The sequence below is a fragment of the Ornithorhynchus anatinus genome, chromosome 1, assembly GCF_004115215.2.
Source record: "Ornithorhynchus anatinus isolate Pmale09 chromosome 1, mOrnAna1.pri.v4, whole genome shotgun sequence".
Classification (NCBI taxonomy): Eukaryota; Metazoa; Chordata; class Mammalia; order Monotremata; family Ornithorhynchidae; genus Ornithorhynchus; species Ornithorhynchus anatinus.
In genome coordinates, this window is record NC_041728.1 from 163,857,320 (window position 1) to 163,872,606 (window position 15,287).

Here is a 15,287-nt window from a genome sequence, read left to right on the forward strand (position 1 = left end):
GACCCTGGATGTGCAGCTGCCCAGCTTGGCAGGGGTGGCTTAAAAAGGGAAACAGCCAAGGGTCATACCATCCTGGCCCAGCCACAGCTTTCTAAATGTCCTGTCTGGGGTCATCAGCAAGCAGGAATGGTGAAGGGGGAGGAGGAAGGGGGCAAAAAGAACTGGCATCTACTGTCTCTCTCTCTTTCCCTCTCTTTCCTTCCCTCCCTCCCTCTCCCTCTCTTTCTCTCTTTCTATTCCTCTCCCTCTGTCCTCTTACTCTCTCCCTCTACTTATCTCTCCTCTCTCTCTCTTCCACCCCCTCTGTCCTTTTCTTCCTCCCCCCTCTACCTCCCCTCTCTCCTCTCCCCCCTCGCACACTCTTTATCTCTTCTCTCTGCCACTCTCCTCTCCACTCCTTTTGTCCTCTTCCTCTGGCCCTCTTTCTTTCTCCATCTCTCCTCTCTCCTTTTTCCCTATCTCCCATTCTTCCTCTCTCCCCCCTCCCCTCCCTCACTCCTCCAAGGACTAACATGACCCTAAATGGTTTGGTTTGGGGCCCAGCTTGGCCTCCTGCAGGCCTGGAGGGTCCCTCGGGGAAGGAGGATATTCTGGAGCCGCATTGGCAGTGGATGGATGATCTGGGATGCACTGAGAGCCTGCCCCGCCACCCACCACCCCCAACAGTCTAGGCTAGAGCCAGTCTGGCAGGGGGGCTATTTGTGATTCTCTCCGATGCTGCCCAATCCAGAGAGCTCCCAGGCCCCCCTGGTTCTGAGGACTCTAGGGTTTGGGCCACATTGTTTCTCTGCTTCTTCCCCTCACCCCATCCCCAACTGAGCTGGAAGCAGCTTCTCACCCCAAACTCCGGGGCAAGGCAGAACCAGTGGCTGAATACTACCCAAGGTGTTCTAATAATAATTATAGTATCTGTTAAGAGCTTACTATGTGCCAGGCACTGCACTAAGCACTATGGTAAATACAGGCAAACCGTGTTGGACACAGACACTGACCCACATGGGACTCACAGTCTCAATCCCCATTTTACAGATGAGGGATCTGAGGCCCAGAGAAGTGAAGTGACTTGACCAAGATCTCACAGCAGACAAGTGGCAGAGCTGAGATTAGAACCCATGACCAGTTATCTGGCATCTGGGCACTCTCCCTTTCCTAGTCCTGCCCAGCGCCTGGCAGTGCCACCTCCACCGACGGGGAGCTCCCCCCACCCCGCCCACCCCTGCCACCCCTATCCAATTCTAGGCCAGAGAGCTGCCCTGGGGGACTAGGCAGAGGGAACAGCAGCTGATGAGACCCTGAACTGGGCCCAGGAGTTAATAATCATAATTATAATAATAATAATGTTGGTATTTGTTAAGCACTTACTATGTGCAAAGCACTGTTCTAAGCGCTGGAGGATACAAGGTGGTCAGGTTGTCCCACGTGGGGCTCACAGTTTTAATCCCCATTTTACAGATGAGGTAACTGAGGCACAGAGAAGTGAAGTGACTTGCCCAAAATCACACAGCTGGCAAACAGTGGAGCTGGGATTAGAACCCACGACTTCTGACTCCCAAGCCTGGGCTCTTTCCAATGAGCCAGTGTGGCTAAGTGGATAGAGCATGGGCCTGGGAGTCAGAATGTTGTGGGTTCTAATCCCTGCTCTGCCACTTGTGTGCTGGGTGACCTTGAGCAAGTCACTTTGCTTCTCCAGGCTTCCTTGACCTCATCTGTAAAATGGGGATCGAGACTGTGAGCCTCACGTGGGACAGGGACTATGTCCAACCTGATTTGCGTGTATGTACCCCAGCACTTAGTACAGTGTCTGGCACATAATAAGTGCTTAACAAATTGATCCCTGGCCCATGTCTTACCTCAGACCTCCAATGCCCTTCCTCCTCACATCCGCCAAACTAACCCACTTCCCCCCTTCAAAGCCCTACTGAAAGCTCACCTCCTCCAGGAGGCCTTTCCAGACTGTGCCCCTCTTCTCCTCTGCTACTCAGAGGAGTAAATGCTACGGGAGATACCAGTTAATCAAGTTGGACCCTGTCCCACATGGGGCTCACCCTCTTAATCCCCATTTTACAGATGAGGGAACCGAGGCCCAGAGAAGTGAAGTGACTTGTCCAAAATCACATAGCAGACATGTGGCAGAGCTGGGATTAGAACCCAGGCCTTCTGACTGTCAAGCCTGTATTCTATGCATTAAGCCACGCTGCTTCCCTTAAGCTGCTCCATTCACCTGAGAAATTCTGGAGCCTGCAGCTTCGGAGGAAGAAATTCCCATGTACCCGCTCCCTCTGGGATGAGGGGAGAGGAAGGGGCCAGCGGGTGCTGGGAAAGGGAGGGCGTGGCCCTAAGGTCGGCACAGAGACACGTCCGGGGATGCCAGCGGCTGGTTCCCGTCCGAGCTGGGGCGCAGCAGGGAGGGAGAAGCGGCTGCCTTCGGGAGAGGAAGGGTTTGGGTTTCTACACCCTCTTGCCAACCAGCAACCTGTGGGCCTATGCGTACCCGTGTGCACGTGTGCGTAACCGGGGGCTGTCATAGGAGCATCCCCTGTTCCCTCCTGGGATTGTGATCCTGGGGCTGAGCCAATGACGTCATGGGCTCTGGAAGGGGAGAACATAGTTCATTCAATAGTATTTACTGAGCGCTTACTATGCGCAGAGCACTGTACTAAGCGCTTGGAATGTATAATTCCGCAACAGATAGCGGGAGGCTCTCCCGGCCCCAGCCTATCTGGTAACCCCCTCCCAGGACTCCACCACCACCTGCTTGGTAAGGAGTCATGCCTCTCCCTCTGGGAGGTCCTGGGGTGGGCAGGCCCCAGAATTTCCTGGGCCGACAACTGAAACCAAGAGCGTCTCATCTGCCTGGGTGGTTCAGGTACAGTCCTGCCCAGGAACCAGGGAATAAACTCACTAATCTCTCTAGATCCCTTCCAGCTACAATCTTTACAGACTCTGAATCACTCGCTGAGCCTCCTCCTGGTGACTCTCAGGCACCTCCTTTTTTGATGTTTTTTTTTGGTATTTCTGGAGCGCTTACTATGTGCCAGGCACTGTACTAAGCACCGGGGTTGATACAAGCTAATTAGGTTGGACACAGTCCGTGCCCCACATGGGGCTCACAGTATCAATCCCCATTTTTCACAGATGAGGTAACTGAGGCACAGAGGAGTAAAGTGACTTGCCCAAGGTAACATAGCAAACAAGTGCCGGAACCAGGATTAGAACCCAGGTCCTTCTGACTCGCAGGCCTCTACTCTATCCACTAGGCCATGCTGCTTCCTTGCTTAAGCCTGGCTGTCAGTCAATCATCTTTTTCGAGTGCTTACTGTGTGCAGAGCTCTTGGGAGAGTATAATATAACAATATAGCAGACACATTCTCTGCCCACAGTGAGCTTACAGTCTAAACGGGGAGATAAACAATAATATAAATGAGTAAATTACGGTTATGTACATAAGTGCCGTGGGGCTGGGAGGGGGGATGAATAAAGGGAGCAAGTCAGGGCGACAAAGAAGGGAGTGGAAGAAAAGGAAAAGAGGGCTTAGTCAGGGAAGGCCTCTTGGAGGAGTTGTACTTTCAAAAAGGCTTTGAAGGAAGGGAGAGTAATTGCCTGACGTGAAGAGGGAGGGTGTTCCAGGCCAGAGGTAGGATGTGGACGAGAGGTTGGCAGTGAGATAGACGAGACTGAGATACAGTGAGAAGGTTGGCATTAGAGGAGTGAAGTGTACAGTCTGGGTTGTAGTAGGAGAGTAGTGAGGTGACTTAGACGGGGCAAAGCGACTGTGTGTTTTTAAAGCCGATGGTAAGGAGTTTCTGTTTGATGGGGAGGTAAATGGACAACCACTAGAGGTTCTTGAGGAGTGAGGAAACATGGCCTGAACGCCTCTGTAGAAAAATGATGCAGCCAGCAGAGCGAAGGACAGACTGGATTGGAGAGGGACAAGAGGCAGGGAGGTCAGCAGGGAGGCTGATACGGTAATCAAGGTGGGTAAAGGTAAGTGCCTGGATTAACGTAGTAGCCCTCTGGATGGAGAGGAAAGGGCAGATTTTAGCCGTTTTGTGAAGTTGAAGTAATGGATTGAGTATGTATGTGGGTGGAGCAGCTACTTCCGGCTAGCAGCAGTGCCCAGGAGAAGGGAAGAAGGATCCTGTGGTTTGTCTCCTCCCTGTTGCATCAGAGAGTATCCGAGGGCTTGATCTGGTCGGGGAGGTGGAGGAGAGGGGGTTGGACCCTGACCATTACAGTCCAGAGTTAGAAACTGCAGCGTGGCTGAGTGGAAAGAGCACGGGCTTGAGAGTCTGAGTTCTTTTTAGTTCTAATTAGTCAGAGTTCTAATTCCGGCTCCGCCACTTGTCAGCTGTGTGACTGTAGGCAAGTCACTTCACTTCTCTGTGCCTCAGTTCCGTCATCTGTAAAATGGGGATTAAGACTGTGAGCCCCACGTGGGACAATCTGATTACCTTGTATCCCCCACATCCAGCGCTTAGAACAGTGCTTGATACATAGTAAGCACTTAACAAAAATCATCATTATTCCAGCGCATTGAACAGTGCTTGGTACACAGTAAGTGCTTAACACTTTCAAAAAAAACACACTCTGCTTTTGGCTATCGTTCATTCATTCAATTGTATTTATTGTGTGCTTACTTTGTGCAGAGTACTGTACTAAGCGTTTGGAAAGTACAGTTCAGCAATAAAGACAATCGCTGCCCACACTGGGCTTATAGACTAGAAGGGGGGAACTGACAACAAAACAAGTAAACAGGCATCAATATAAATAAATAGAATTATAGATATATGCACATCAAAACAAGTAAACAGGCATCAATATAAATAAATAGAATTATAGATATGTGCAAGTGCTGCGGGGTGGGGAGGAAGGGTAGAGCAAAGGGAGCGAGTCAGGGTGACGAGAAGCGGCAAGGAAACTGAGGAAAGGAGGGGGGGCACAGTCTGGCTCCCTGCCTCTCTCCTTGCAGCTGTCCTTTCCATTCCCAACCTCATTTTCATTTCCCTCCTGCTCCTTCCTTCTCCTTCCGGAAGCTCCCAAGACACTGTGGAGAGGCCCTGTCCACCCCCAGCTTCCCTTCAACATCCAGTCCAAGCACAGATCATAGACCAGACAGCCTCCTGCCTCCCAAGGGAAGGACCAGGTTGTTGAATGCTTTGAGTGCAAGGACCCGATCTTGGACTTCTGGAGTACTTTCCCAAGCGCAGTCCTGCAGTCAGATGTTCAGTAAATTCCACATAGTCTACTGTTTCAAAATGAGAACCCAGGAGCCTGGGCTGGCCGTGAGAAAGCATCTGGCTGGCTTTACCTCTCCACCCCCGGGCCATCCTTGTCGGGCCCTGGCAGTCAGCTCAAGACCTGGCTCTAGGAGGATGGGAGATGTTCCCTGCTGGGAACCAGCCTGGGCCTGGGGCTGGGCCGGGGCCAGGGCCTGGGCCTGAGAGCAGCCTTTCTCTCTGGGTGTGGTGGCCTCCTTTCGGTCTAGCTCCTCGAAGCTGCCAGTCCTCCCTCCACTGCCCTCACCTAGCCGCCCGTTCTATCCTCTTCCCATGAGGACTCTCTCCTAGCCAGGGGCCCCACTCTGAACAACAGACCCCTCACCCAGGGCTTGCCCTTTCCTTGACCTACCTGGCCCCTCCTCCCTCACCTCACTACTCTCCTACTACAACCCGGCCTTCACACTTCGCTCCTTTTAATGATAACCTTCTCTCTGTACCTCATTCTCATCTATCTCGCTGCTGACCCCATGGCTTCAACTATCATCTCTATGCGGATGACACCCAAATCTACATCTCCTCCCCAGTTCTCTCTCCCTTCTCTAGGCTCGCATCTCCTCCTGCCTTCAGGATATCTCCACCTGGATGTCGTCGTACCTCCTAAAACTCAACATGTCCAAGACTGAGCTCCTTATCTTCCCTTCCAAACCCAGTCCTCTCCCCAACTTTCCCATCACTGTAGATGCCACCACCACCCTTCCCGTCTCACAAGCCCATAACCTTGGTGTCATCCTTGACTCCGCTCTCTCATTCACCCCACATATTCAATCCATCACCAAAACCTGCCAGTCTCACCTTCATAGCATCGCCAAGATCTGCCCTTTCCTCTCCATCCAAACCGCTACCATGTTAGTACAGTCACTCATCCTATCCCTACTGAATTACTGCATCAATCTCCTTTCTGACCTCCTAACCTCCTGCCTCTACCCACTTCAGTCCATACTTTATTCTGCTGCTCAGATTATCTGTCTACAGAAAGGTTCAGGGCATGTCACCTGCTTCCTCAAAAATCTCCAGTGGTTGCCTATCAAACTCCATATCAAACAAAAACTCCTCACAATTGGCTTTAAAGCTCTCCATCATCTTGTCCCTTCTTACCTCACCTCCCTCTCTCCTTCTCCAGCCAAGCCCACATACTCTGCTCCTCTTCTGCTAACCTTCTCACTGTGCCTTGATCTTGCCTGTTTCACCACTGACCTTCCTCTGGCCTGGACTGCCCTCCCTCCTCAGATCCACCATCACTCTTCCCCCCTTCAAAACCCTACTGAAGGTGCACCTCCTCCAAGAGGCCTACCCAGACTAAGCCCCCTCTTTCTCAGCTCCCTCTCCCTTTCACGTCACCTCGATTCACTCCCTTTGCTCTTTCTCCCCACCCCACAGCATTTACACACATATATATAAAATTCTACTTATTCATATTGATACCTGTTTGCTTGTTTTGATGTCTGTCTCCCACTCCTCTAGACTGTACGCCCATTGTGGGTAAGGATTGTCTCTCTTCACTGCTGCATTATACTTTCCAGACACTTAGTACAGTACTCTGAACACAGTAAGTGCTCAATAAATACAATTGAATGAATAAATGAATGAATGACCTCCTGCCAAATGAATGCCAACCTCCTGCCTCTGGTTCTACCTCCCTCTCCACCTTCAAAATCTTATTGTAGGCACATCTCCTCCAAGAGGCCTTCCCTGACTAAGCCCTCCTTTCCTCTTCTCCCACTCCCTTCAGCGTCTCCTTGACTTGCTGCCTTAATTTATCCCCCCATCCCAGCCCCACAGCACTTAGGTACATATCTGTAATTTAGTTATTTATGTATTAATGCCTGCATCCCCCTCTAGACTGTAAGCTCATTGTGGGCAGGGAATGTCTATGTTGTAATATTGTAGTCTCTCAAGTGCTTAGTACAGTGCTCTGCACACAGTAAGAGCTCAATTAATGCGATTCAATGAATGAATGGGGCTGGCACAGTGCACCCCCTTCTGCCATCCTTGTCCTGTGTGTCCGAGGGTCCCCCAGAGATGCCCCAGTACCCACCCTCCCACCCTCCCTGAACAAGGTGGGACGAGGACACTGGAGCTCAATGGGCCCCACAGAGGGTGAAGACCTGGTAAAAAGGAGCTGGGTTCTAATTCTGGCTCCGACAAGAGTGTGCTGTGTGACATTGGGCAAGTCGCTTTAGTTCTCTGGGCCTCAGTTTCTTCAGCATTAAAATGGGGATTCTCCCTCCCTGTTCTCCCTCCTATTTAGACTTTGAACCTAATTACCTTGTACCTACCCCAGAAGTTAGAACAATGCTTGGCACACAGTAAGCACTTGAGAAATAGCATTAATAATAATAATAATAACCTCTCCCCACCACCCAGCCTGCCTGGGGAGCTTTCTACGGCAGGTCAGAACAGGCTGGGGCTCTTGGTTCAGCTGAGAGTCAATGGGGCTTCAGGATACAATCAATCCATCGATCAATCGATAGTATTTATTGAGTGCTTACAATGTATAGAGCCCTGTCCTAACTGCTTAGGAGAGTGCAACACAATAATATAACAGATACATTTCCTGCCCCCACTGAACTTACAGTGTAGAGGGACAGTGCTCTGCACACAGAAATCACTCAATAAGTACTATTGCTTGATTGATTGAAATACTTATACCTACTTACAGACGCACATCAATTTGTGCTAATGTGAACATGTATAAATCTGCTGTATTATACTCTCCCAAGCACTTAATACAGTGCTCTGCACATGAGTGCTCAATAAAAACCATAGATTGATCAATAGCGTGCGTGTAGCTCAGTGTAATAATAATAATAAGCAGCATGGAGAAGCAGCGTGGCTCAGTGGAAAGAGCACGGGCTTTGGAGTCAGGGCTCATGAGTTCGAATCCCAGCTCTGCCACTTGTCGGCTGTGGGACTGTGGGCAAGTCACTTCACTTCTCTGCGCCTCAGTTCCCTCATCTGTAAAATGGGGATTAAGACTGTGAGCCCCACGTGGGACAACCTGATTCCCCTATGTCTACCCCAGCGCTTAGAACAGTGTTCAGCACATAGTAAGCGCTTAACAAATACCAACATTATTATTATCATTATTATTAATAATAATAACTGTGATATTTGTTAAGCACTTACTATGTGCCAGACACAATACTAAGCTCTCGGGCGGATACAGGCAAGTCGGGTTGGACACGGTCCCTGTCCCATGTGGAGCTCATTGTCTCAATCCCCATTTTACAGATGAGTGAACTGAGGCCCAGAGAAGTGAAGTGGCTTGCCCAAGGTCTCACATCAGACCATATCAGAGAAGCAGTGTGGTTCAGTGGGTAGAGCCCGGGCTTGGCAGTCAGAGGTCATGGGTTCTAATCCCGGCTCCACCACTTGTCAGCTGTGTAACTTTGGGCAAGTCACTTCACTTCTCTGAGCCTCAGTGACCTCATCTGTAAAATGGGGATGAAGACTGTGAGCCCCACGGGGGACAACCTGATCACCTTGTATCCTCCAGCGCTTAGAACAGTGCTTTGCACGTAGTAAGTACTTAACAAATGCCATCATTATTATTGTCAGACAAGTGGCAGAGCCGGAATTAGAACCCATGACTTCCTGGCTCCCAGGCCTGTGTTCTATCCACTGCAACATGCTCCTTCACATGTGTATGTATGTGTGTGTACATGTGTGTGTGTAATTAGATCAATCAATCTTATTTATTGAGCACTTACTATGTGCCAAGGACACAGTAGTACAGTTTGCACGGTACTAAGCACTTGAGAAAGTACAACAGAGTTGGTAGACATGTTTCCTGCCCACAGCTCAGCTGGACTCAGTATTACTCTTTGCACTGTACTAAGCGCTTGGGAGAGTCCAATAGTACAGAATTGGTAGACTCGCTCCCTTCCCACACCGAGGTCTGCCGGGCGGTTCGGAATCCGTCTGGCTGCTGACAGGCTGCTCCCCATCCCACTTCTCCCCGGTCAACTAAGGTGACACGTCTTTCATTCATTCATTCATTCAATAGTATTTATTGAGCGCTTACTATGTGCAGAGCACTCACTGTACTAAGCGCTTGGAATGTACAATCCGGGAACAGATAGAGACCGTCCCTGCCCATTGATGGGTTTACGGTCTAATCGGGGGAGACGGACAGACAAAAACAAGAGCAATAAATAGAATCAAAGGGATGTACATCTCATTAAAATAGCAACATCTTGTGGAGAAAAGTGAGGGGACTGGCCTCACTGAGTAGATTCCAGGACAGCAGGCTGGGTGTGGGCAGGGATTATCTCTATTTGTGGCTGAACTGTACTTTCCAAGTGCTTAGTACCGTGCTCTGCACACGGTAAACGCTCAATAAATACGATTGACTGAATGAATGAAGTCTTCGTTGCCCAGAAAACTGATTTTTTGGTAGGCTCTGCTTAATCTCTTCCAAGCCTCAGACCTAAGGGCCTGTGCTTTTTAATAACACAGTGGTATATGTGGGGGGGGGGGGGGTATGTGTGCCTGCGTGCGTGTGTGTGTGTGTGTGTACTATACTCTCCCAAGCACTCAGTACAGTACTCTGACACAGTAAGTACTCAGTGACCATTGATTCATTGATTCATTGATTCATTCATTCGTATTTATTGAGCACTTTCTCTGTGCAGAACACTATACTAAGCACTTGGAAAGTACATTTCAGCAACAAAGAAAATCCCGGCCCACACCGGGCTCACAGTCTAGAATGGGGGAGACATGATGATTTGTGCCCAGCTGGTGGATGGTGTCCGGACTGGGCCTGAGCTGATTACCTTCTATCTACTTCAGGCTTAATAATAAAAATGGATACTAATTGTATCTGTAAAGTGCTTACAATGTGCCAAGCATGATACTAAGCATAAGGGTAGCTACAAAAAAACAGGGAGAAGAAGAAGCTACAAAGAAACTGCAGAGAAGCAGCATGGCTTAGTGGAAAGAGCATGCACTTGGTAGTCAGAGGACGTGGGTTCTAATCCCCACTCCACCACTGGTCTGCTGGGTGACCTTGGCCAAGCCACTTAACTTCTCTGGGCCTCAGTTACCGCATCTGTAAAGTGAGGATTAAGACTGGCAGCCCCATGTGGGACAACCTGATTACCCTCTATCCACCCCAGAGCTTAGAACCCGTGCTTGGCATATAGTAAGCATTTAACAAATACCATAATTATTATTATTATTACAAGATCATCAAGTCAATCAATCAATCGTATTTTTGAGAGCTCACTATGTGGAGAGCAGGTTACTAAGCACTCGGGAGAGTACAATGCAACAGAATTAGCAGACATGTTCCCTGCCTATAAGAAGCTTATGGTCTAGAGGGGGAGGCAGACATTAATATGAAGAGGTACTTTAAGGAGTGTTTGTTTCCTTTGTGGCAGTTCATCCTTGTGGAGACATTTGTGCTGGGGAGGAGACAAAACACTGTGATTTCAGGGGCCAGAAAATCATTACTTATGCCCTGGGACAGTTTTGGGAGGTCACAGAACAAATCCAACCCCCAAGAGCCACCTTTCTGAAAACAGAAGTCCTCTCAGAGAAGAGTAATAATCATAATAATTGTGGTCATTGTTAAGCACTTATGATGTACCAAGCACTGTGCTAAGCACTGAAGGAAAATAACAGAAAATCAGATCGGATCCAGTCCCTGTTCCACCTGGGTCTAAGTAGGAAACAGAGAAAGTATTGAATCTTCATTTTACAGATGAGGAAACTGAAGCCCAGAGATATTGTGACTTGCTCAAAGTCACACACCAGACAAGTAGCAAAGCCAGGATTAGAATCCAGGTCCTCTGACGCCCAGGCTTGTGCTCTTTCCACAAGGCTACTCTGCTTCTATTCAGTGAAAACAGTGAAAAACTCTAGAGTATAGCTATCCTGTTAATCAATAAATCATCCAATCAATCAATTAATACTACTTATTGAACAACTACCATGTGCAGAGAAACAGAACTTGGAAGAGTACAGTGGATGTAGAAGACACAATCCTGTCCACAAAGAGCTTATCATTTAGTAGAGGAAGAAATCCACGAAATAATGGACAGGAAAATGCTCAAATCGTACAATGGGTAAATCAATACGTCCAAAAGTGCAACAGGAAATTGTGAGAGCAGAAGCCCTGAGCGGGTACAAAACCATAGAGGTGACAGTAGGGATCATGTAACCTGGAGAGAGGAAAAGGTGATCAGGGAAGCCTTCCTGGAGAGGGTGGGACCTCAGTGCTTTGAAGATGGTAGAGCATTCAAACAGTTAATCACTGGGATTTTTTTAATGGTGTTGATTAAGCACTTAATATTAATAATTATGGTTCTTGTTAAGCACTTATTAAGTGTCAAGCACTGTTCTAAGTGTTGGGAGAAATACCAGGTAATCAGGTAGGTCACAGTCCCTATCCCATGTGGGCCTCATAATGCTTATCCCCATTTTACAGATGAGATAGCTGAGGCATAGAAAAGTTATGTGACTTGCCCAAGGTCACAAAGCAGACAAGGGACAGAGGTGGAATTAGAACCCACATCCTCTGATTCCCATGCCTATTCTTTTACCACTAGGCCATGCTGCTTCATGGCCTCCAACCTGGCACTTACTATGTGGATAGAGCATGGGCCTGGGAATCAAAAGGTCATGGGTCCTAATTCCAGCTCCGCCACTTGTATGCTTTGCAGCCTTGGGCAAGTCACTTCACTTCCCCGTGCCTCAGTTCCCTCATCTGTAAAATGGGGATTAAGCCTTTGAGAAGTAGTATGGCCTACTGGCTAGTTGCATGGCCTACTGGCTAGCACACAGGCTTGGGAGTCAGAAGGACATGGGTTCTAATCTCAGATCTGCCACTTATCTGCTGAGTGACCTTAGGCAAGTCACTTCACTTCTCTGAGCCTCAGTTACCTCATCTGTAAAATGGGGATTGAGACTGTGAACCTGACATGGGACAGGGACTATGTCCAATCTGATTTGCTTGTATCCATCCCAGCGCTTAGTACAGTGTGTGGCATGTAGTAAGCGCTTAACAAATACAATTGTGATTAATTATTATTAGGTTGGTCACAATTCATATCCCACATGGGGCTCACAGTCTTCACCCCATTTCACAGATGAGGGAACTGAGGCATAGAGAAGTCAAGTGATTTGCCCAAGGTCACAACAGCAGACAAGTGGTGGAGTAGGGATTAGAACTCAGGTCCTTCTGACTCCCAGGCCCATGCTCTACCCAGTAGGCCATGCTGCTTTTCTATTTGGTATTTGGAATTTAAGTGCTTACTGTGTGCAGAGCACCATGGTCATTCATTCATTTATTCATTCAGTTGTATTTATTGAGGACTTACTGTGTGCAGAGCAGAGAAATGGGAGAAATAACAGGTAATCAGATTGGTCACTGTCTCTGTCCCATGTGGGGCTCATAATGCTTATCCCCATTTTACAGATGAGATAGCTGAGGCACAGAAAAGTTAAGTGCCTGGGAGCATATAACAATAAACAGAGACATTTTCTGCCCACAACAAGCTTACAGTCTAGAGTGGAAGAGACAGACATAAATAGAAATAAATAAATGACAGATCTGTACATAAGTGCTGTGGGGCTGGGAGGAGGGGATGAATAATAAAAGGAGCAAGTCAGGGTGATACAGAAAGGAGTGGGAGAAGAGGAAAGGAGGCCTTAGTCAGAGAAGGCCTCTTGGAGGAGATGTGCCTTCATTGCGAAGCAGCACGGCTCAGTGGAAATAGCACGGGCTTAGGAGTCAGAGGTCATGGGTTCGAATCCCTGCTCTGCCACTTGTCAGCAGTGTGACTGTGGGCAAGTCACTTAACTTCTCTGTACCTCAGTGACCTCATCTGTAAAATGGGGATGAAGACTGTGAGCCTCACGTGGGACAACCTGATCACCCTGTATCTGCCTCACGTGGGACAACCTGATCACCCTGTATCTCCCCCAGTGCTTAGAACAGTGATCTGCACATAGTAAGCACTTAACACATAGCAACATTATTATTATTATTATTCATTGAGGTTTTGAAGTGAGGGATAGTAATTGTCTGTTGAATTTGAGGGGGGAGGGCATTCCAGGCCAGAGGCAGGACGTGGGCAAGGGGGTCAGTGGCCAGATGAATAGATTGAGGCACAGCGAGAAGCTAAGTAGAATCCCGGCTCTGCCACTTGTCAGCTGGGTGACTGTGGGCAAGTCACTTAACTTCTCTGTGCCTCAGTGACCTCATCTGTAAAATGGGGATAAAGACTGTGAGCCTCACGTGGGACAATCTGATTACCCTGTAACTACCCCAGCGTTTAGAACAGTGCTCTGCGCATAGTAAGCGCTTAACAAATACCAACATTATTATTATTATTATTATTAGAGGAGCTAAGTATGTGGGCTGGGTTATAGTAAGCGTAGTGAGGTGAAATAGGAGAAGGCAAGGCGATTGAGTGCTTTAAAGCCAATGGGGAGGAGTTTTTGTTTAATGAGGGGGTGAATGGGCAACCACTGGAGTTTTCTGAGGAGTGGGGAAACACGGCCTGAACGTCTTTATGGAAAAACCGGCAGCAGAGTGAAGTATGGACTGAACTGGGGAGACACAGGAGGCTGGGAGGTCAGCAAGGAGGCTGATGCAGTCATCCGGGGGGATAGGATGAATGATTGTATTTAATATGGTGGCAGTTTGGAAAGGGCTGATTTTAGCAATGTTGTGAAGGTGGGACCGGAAGGATTTAGTGATGGATTGGAAACTTGGACTGATTGAGAGAAATGAGTGGAGGATAATGCCAAGGTTACGAATTTGTGACACAGGAAGGATGGTCGTGCCGTTTATAGTGATTGGCAAGTCAGGGGAGGACAGGGTTTGGGTGGGACGATTAGCAGTTCTGTTCCAGACATGTTAAATTTGAGGTGACGGGAAGACATCCAAGTGGAAAGAGCAAGGGTTTGGGAATCAGCGGTCACGGGTTCTAATCCCAGCTCCTCCACCTGTCAGCTGTGTGACTTTGGGCAAGTCACTTGACATCTCTGGGTCTCAGTTCCCTCATCTGTAAAATGGGGGTTAAGACTGTGAGCCCCACATGGGACAACCTCATTACCTTGTATCTCCCCCACAGTGCTTAGAACAGTGCTTGGCACATAGTAAGCACTTAACAAATACTATCATTATTAGTAGAGATGTCTCAAAGGCAGGAGGAGAGGTGAGACTGCAGAGAGGGAGAGAGATCAGGGCTGGAGATGTAGATTTGGGTGTCGTCCTCATGGAGGTGATAGTTGAAGCCATGGGAGCAAATGAGTTCTCCAAGAGAGTGGGTGTAGATGGAGAAGGGGACCCAGAATTGAACCTTGAGGAACCCCCACGGTTAGGGGGTGGGAGGCGGAGGAGGAGCCCGCGAAGGAGTCCGAGAATGAACAGCCAGAGAGATAAAAGGAGAACCAGGAGAGGACCGTGTCAGTGAAGCCAAGGTCGGATAATGTTTCCAGGAGAAGGGGGTGGTCCGCAGTGTCGAAGGCAGCCGAGAGGTTGAGGAGGATTAGGATGGAGTAGAGGCTGTTGGATATGGCAAGAAGGAGATCACTGGGGATTTCTGAGAGGGTGGTTTCTGTGGAGTGATGGGGACAGAAGCCAGATTGGGGGGGGGGGGGTCAAGGAGAGAATTGGAGGAGAGGAACCTGAGACAGTGGGTGTTGACAACTCACTCAAAGAGTTTGGAGAGGAATGACAGGAGGGAGATGGGGTGATAACTGGAAGGAGCCATGGGGTCCAGGGAGAATTTACTTTAGGATAAGGAAGACATGCACATCTTTGAAAGCGGTGGGGAAAAGGCCATTGGACAGCAAACAGTTGAAGATGGCTGTTAGGGAGAGAAGAAAGAAGGGGGCAAGTGTTTTGATAAGGTGAGAAGGAATGGATGCTGTGAGAGTACAGTAGAGTTGGAAGATATGATCCCTCTAGGAGCTCAATATTTAGTAGAGGAGACCTCCCCGCCCTCATCGCCCTGACTCGCTCTCTTTGCTCTTCCCGCCTCCCGCTGGCCC